This window comes from Delphinapterus leucas, chromosome 1, assembly GCF_059928025.1.
Source record: "Delphinapterus leucas isolate spDelLeu-1000000601 "Yukka" chromosome 1, BTC_Dleu_Yukka2, whole genome shotgun sequence".
In the NCBI taxonomy this organism is placed as follows: Eukaryota; Metazoa; Chordata; class Mammalia; order Artiodactyla; family Monodontidae; genus Delphinapterus; species Delphinapterus leucas.
Window position 1 is genome coordinate 124,387,269 of NC_143129.1, and position 5,911 is coordinate 124,393,179.

The 5,911-nt window shown below is 45.0% G+C and overlaps 1 pseudogene; it reads left to right on the forward strand.

Annotated features, from left to right (window-relative positions):
• Positions 1-2,935: 2,935 nt before the first annotated feature.
• LOC111178406 (protein arginine N-methyltransferase 5 pseudogene) lies at positions 2,936-4,856 on the forward strand (annotated as a pseudogene).
• Positions 4,857-5,911: the final 1,055 nt, after the last annotated feature.

Below are 5,911 nucleotides of genomic sequence, written 5' to 3' on the forward strand. Positions count from 1 at the left end.
ACAGGGCAGGCTCTGGAACCTGACTCCACAACACCTATCTGCATAACTTTCGGCAAGTTACTTAACATCTCCTGCTTCAGTTTCCCCATCCGTAAAACAGGAACAATGATATAGTACTTCCTTCACAGGGTGGATGTGAAGATTAAGTTAACTAACTCATGTAAAGCATTTAGCACAGTGCCTCACATATAGTAAGTATTCCTATAAATTATTGAGTCAGGCCAGTTAACTTCTCTAGCCTAGGAATTTGAAACCCAGTGACAGGGGCTCTTGGTGTTGGGGCACCTTTATGCACCTTTATATAGTCTGGAGAGCAGGTCCATCAACGTCTGCTGCTGCAGTTTCTGGGGTTGCCCCTGGTCCCTACCCAGCCTGGGCTGGATGCTTAGGGACTGATTCATTCTTTGAGTAACTCCAGTATCTTTTAAAAAATTTATTTTCTTCTTCTTCTTCCCCTTCCCCTCCTCCCCCTGCTCCCCCTCTAATCCTCTCCCCCTCCTTCTTATCCTTCTTTTTTTTATTTTTTAAAACTTAAGCCAGGGGGCTTCCCTGGTGGCACAGTGGTTAAGAATCCGCTTGCCAATGCAGGGGGCACGGGTTCAAGCCCTGGTCCGGGAGGATCCCACATGCCGCGGAGCAACTAAGCCCGTGTGCCACAACTACTGAGCCCGTGTGCCTAGAGCCTGCGAGCCACAACTACTGAACCCACGCGCTGCATCTACTGAAGCCCGCGTGCTCTAGAGCCTGTGCTCGGCAACAAGAGAAGCCCACACACCGCAACGAAGAGTAGCCCCGGCTCGCCGCAACTAGAGAAAGCGCGCGCACAGCAACGAGGACCCAACGCAACCAAAAATAATAAATAAATTTTAAAAAATTTAGTTTTAAAAAAAAGTACACCACAAGATTTGGATTAAAAATGTATATTAAAAAAAAAAAAAAAAAAAACTTAAGCCAGGAAGAATCAGCCTCTCTCTCGCTTACACGTACCTTAGTTAGTGTAGGGATAACAGTAGCTATCGTATTGCTTATAAGGATTAAAAAAGATAATGTACAAAGCACTTAGAGCAGTGCCTGTCAGTGAGTAAGTACCTGGTAATTAGTAGCTTTCACTATTATCTAATGACAGCTCTTGGTATTTACCTAGTGTTTTATAATATAAACTACACACTCCTGTGTTGCTTGCTTATTCTCCTTAACAAATGGGTAGAAACGGTAGCCACAGTTTATGGATGAGGAAATGGTGATGTTTAGGAGTATGCCCAAGATCATGAAGGTGGCAAGTGGCTGAGCTGGGAACCCTACCAAGGTGTCAACCTAAGTCTCTGAAATTAAAGCAAGAACTCTGAGACTCCCCACTACGCTGCCTGTTTCCCAAGACAATGGGTCCAGGAAATCGCCTCTAAGTATTCTCATTAAGGTGTCAAAAATAAACAAGGATCCCTTCTTTATTACCGTCAGAGGTCACCTGGTGGGTGGATGTGAGCCAGCGACTGCAGCCACACTGCCGAGGCTTGGGTCCTGCCTCCCCCACTTATTTGCTATGTGACTTTGAACAGGCCACTTAACTTCTTTGGGCCTCTTAGTGGGTTACTGTGAGGACTAAGTGAGTTAATATATGTAAAGGACTTAAAACCATGCCTGGACCGAAAGACCTAGAACAGCAAACACAGTACTGAAGAACAAAAAAATTAGAGGAATCACACCAAATGATTTCAAAACTTACAGTAAAGCTACAGTAATCCAAACAGCACAGTATTGGTGAAAGAACAGACACATACATCAATGGAACAGAATAGAGAGCCCAGAAGCAGATCCACACAAATAGTCCAGTGACCTTTGACAAAGGAGCAAAAATATTTCAATGGAGAAAGGATAGTCTTTTTAAGTAACGGTGCTGGAACAACTGAATATCCACATGCAAAAAAAAAAAAAAACTAACTAAACACAGGACTTACATCTCTCATAAAAATTAACTCAAACTGGATCACAGACCTAAATGTAAATGCAAAACTATAAAATTTTTAGAAGAGAACAAAGGAAAAAATCCAGGCTACCTTGAGTTTGGAGATGAGTTTTTAGAAGTATCACCAAAAGCATGATCTAAATTGGACATTATTAACATTAAAAACTTCTGCTCTGCAAAAGACCGTTAAAAGAATGAAAAGAGAAGCCACAGAAATTTGCAGATATTTGCAAACACATATCTGACAAAGGACTTGTATCCAAAGAACTCGTGAAACTCAACAGGAAGAAAGCCCAGTAAAAATGGACAAAAGATCTGAGCAGAGATTTCACCAAAGAAGGTATATAGATGACAAATAAGCATATGAAAAAAATGTTTTACATCATTATTAGGGAATTACAAAATAAAGCAACGAGATACCACAGCATACCTTATAGCCATACCTATTAGAATGGCTAAAATACAAAAAAGAAAATTAACAATGCCAATTGCTGGCAAGGAAAAAGAGCAACAGGAACACTCATCCTTCACTGGCACGAATACAAAATGGCACAACCAATTTGGAAGACAGTTTGACGATTTCTTACAAAGCTAAATATAGTCTTAGCATATAATCCGGCAATCACACTCCTTGGTACTTAACCAACTGACTTCAGAACTATGTCCACACAAAACCCTGCAAGCAAATGTTATAGCAGCTTTATTCATAGCCACCAAAACTTGGAAGCAACCAAGATGTCCTTAAATAGGTGACTGGATAAACAAATTGGAGTATATCCACACAATGAAATATTACAAAAAGAAATGAGCTACCAAGCCATGAAAAGACATGAATAAATCTTAAATACATTTTGCTAAGTGAAAGAAGCCCATCTGAAAAGGCTATGTTCTGTATTATTACAATTATACGATACGATGTTCTGGAAAAAGCAAAACCACAGAGACAGTTAAAAAAATCAGTGGGGTCAGGGAATCTCGGCGTGGACAGCGCAAGGGAAAAGGTGGAGGCGATTGGTGGTCGGCAGTGCCAGTGGAAGTCGCGTGTCCAGCGGGAGGGACCTGAATTGCATCCCCGAAATGGCTGACACCCTGGGGGCTGTGGCCAAGCAGGGGTTTGATTTCCTCGGCATGCCTGTGTTCCACCCACGTTTCAAGAGGGAGTTCACTCAGGGACCTGCTAAGAATCGGCCAGGCCCTCAGACACGATCAGACCTACTGCTGTCAGGAAGGGACTGGAACACACTAATTGTGGGAAAGCTTTCTCCACGGATTCGTCCAGACTCAAAAGTGGAGAAGATCCGCAGGAACTCCGAGGCAGCTATGTTACAGGAGCTGAATTTTGGGGCATATTTGGGTCTTCCAGCTTTCCTGCTTCCCCTAAATCAGGACGATAACACAAACTTGGCGAGAGTTTTGACCAACCACATCCCACTGGCCACCACTCCTCCATGTTCTGGATGTGGGTGCCACTGGTGGCACCAGAGGACCTGAGAGATGTGCCAACTTCACACACAGAGGAGTACGGTGGAGAGGAGAAGACATGGATGTGGTGGCACAACTTCCGGACCTTGTGTGATTATAGCAAGAGGATTGCGGTGGCTCTCGAAATTGGTGCTGACCTCCCATCTAATCATGTCATTGATCGTTGGCTTGGGGAAGCCCATCAAAGCAACCATTCTCCCCACCAGCATTTTCCTGACCAATAAGAAGGGATTTCCTGTTCTTTCTAAGATGCATCAGAGGCTGATCTTCCAACTCCTCAAGTTGGATGTGCAATTCATCATCACAGGCACCAACCACCACTCAGAGAAAGAGTTCTGCTCCTGCCTCCAGTACTTGGAAAACTGGAGCCAGAATCGACCTCCACCCAGTGCCTATGAACTCTTTGCCAAGGGCTATGAAGACTACCTGCAGTCCCCACTCCAGCCACTGATGGATAATCTGGAATCTCAGACATACGAAGTGTTTGAAAAGGACCCTATCAAATACTCTCGATACCAGCAGGCCATCTATAAATGTCTGTTAGACCGAGTGCCAGAGGAAGGGAAGGACACCAATGTGCAAGTGCCGATGGTGCTGGGAACAGGCCGGGGGCCCCTGGTGAACACTTCCCTGCGGGCAGCCAAGCAGGCAGACTGGTGGATAAAGCTGTACGCTGTGGAGAAGAACCCAAATGCTGTGGTGACGCTGGAGAACTGGCAGCTTGAAGAATGGGGAAGCCAGGTGACAGTAGTCTCATCGGACATGCAGGAACGGGTGGCTCCAGAGAAAGCGGATATCATTGTCAGTGAGCTTCTGGGGTCCTAAGCGGATAATGAGCTGTCACCGGATGATGGCGTAAGCATTCCTGGGGAGTATACCTCCTTTCTAGCTCCCATCTTCTCCTCCACGCTGTACAATGAGGTCCGAGCCTGTCGGGAAAAGGACCGCCACCCTGAAGCCCAGTTTGAGATGCTTTATGTGCTGTGGCTGCACAGTTTCCACCAGCCGTCTGCACCCCAGCCCTGTTTTACCTTCAGCCATCCCAACAGAGATCCTATGATTGACAACAACCACTACTGCACCTTGGAGTTTCCCGTGGAGGTGAACACAGTGCTGCATGGGTTTGCAGACTACTTTGAGACTGTGCTTCATCAGGACATCACTCTGAGTATATGTCCAGAGACTCACTCTCCTGAGATGTCTTCATGGTTTCCCACCCTCTTCCCCATTAAGCAGCCCATTACCGTGCGTGAAGGCCAGACCACCTGTGTACGTTTCTGGCGATGCAGCAATTCCAAGATGGTGTGGAATGAGTGGGCTGTGACAGCACCAGTCTGTTCTGCTATTCAGAACCTCACAGGCCGCTCTTACACCATCGGCCTCTAGCCCTGCCTGCAAGTGTCTAGAGCCTTGGAAGCAGCTTCAGGTTTTGCCCCTGTAGCACCAAAGGTGCAGTAAGTACACCATGGGTTCTGATTTGCCTTGCCCATCAGAAAGGAGCATTTCAGTCCACTTTCCTGCCTTACGTCAAGATGGGCAAAGGATGAGAATTGCAGGGCTCACGCCACCAATCTGTGAAGACTTCAGGCCAAGGCATGAGGAATTCGTGTTGGATCTGCAGCTACTCCAACAGGCACTCAGCCTCAAGTGCTCTCTGGGATAGCCCTGAGAACATGTGGATTGAACAAATTTTCAGCCCTTTTCCCTGCCCATCTCTGTTCCTATTTTGATGATTTTGGGTAAGGAGGAAATACAAATAAAGTGAGGTTATGGCCTTTCCTGCTCCAAAAAAAACGAGATCAGTGGATTGGGGAAGGGTTAAATAGGTGAATTGGTGAAGCACAGAGAATTCATAGGGTGATGAAGCTATTCTCTATGACACCGTAATGGCGATACCTGCATTTCTCAAAACCCACAAAAAGTGAACTTTAATATATGTAATTTTTTTTAAATCATGTAAAAGGTTAGGGGAATCCCAAGATGAAATGCAGAATGTGACCAAACAATCTAACTGTATTACAAATGTATGAAACAACCTCACTGAAAGGAGTGGAGAAAAAAAAAAAAAAAGGTGCTCCCTAAGCAACTTTGGAAATAAGAAGTCTGTAAAACTATGGCAAAGGAAACTGTACGTAAGCAGCACTGTACTCTAGTGGACAAGACCATGGGGGTCTTGTCAACAATTCTGACACTGCTATACATGCATACTGGAACTGAACAATTAAGTAAATACATGGCGGATGGTGGGAGCCAAGTTTACCATACTGTTGGAGTAGGAGATCACAGATCCCCAAGGGGAGGAGGCCAGAATGGTCCACGTGGTAATGGATTAGAATTGGAGACATCAGTATGCTCATGTTTAACTTAATACAGATACAGACGGTTACATACAGATCAATTTATAAATTAGTACATACACATTCATTTCCCTGCTCTGTCCACTGAGAGGGCCTCTAAGCAACAGCA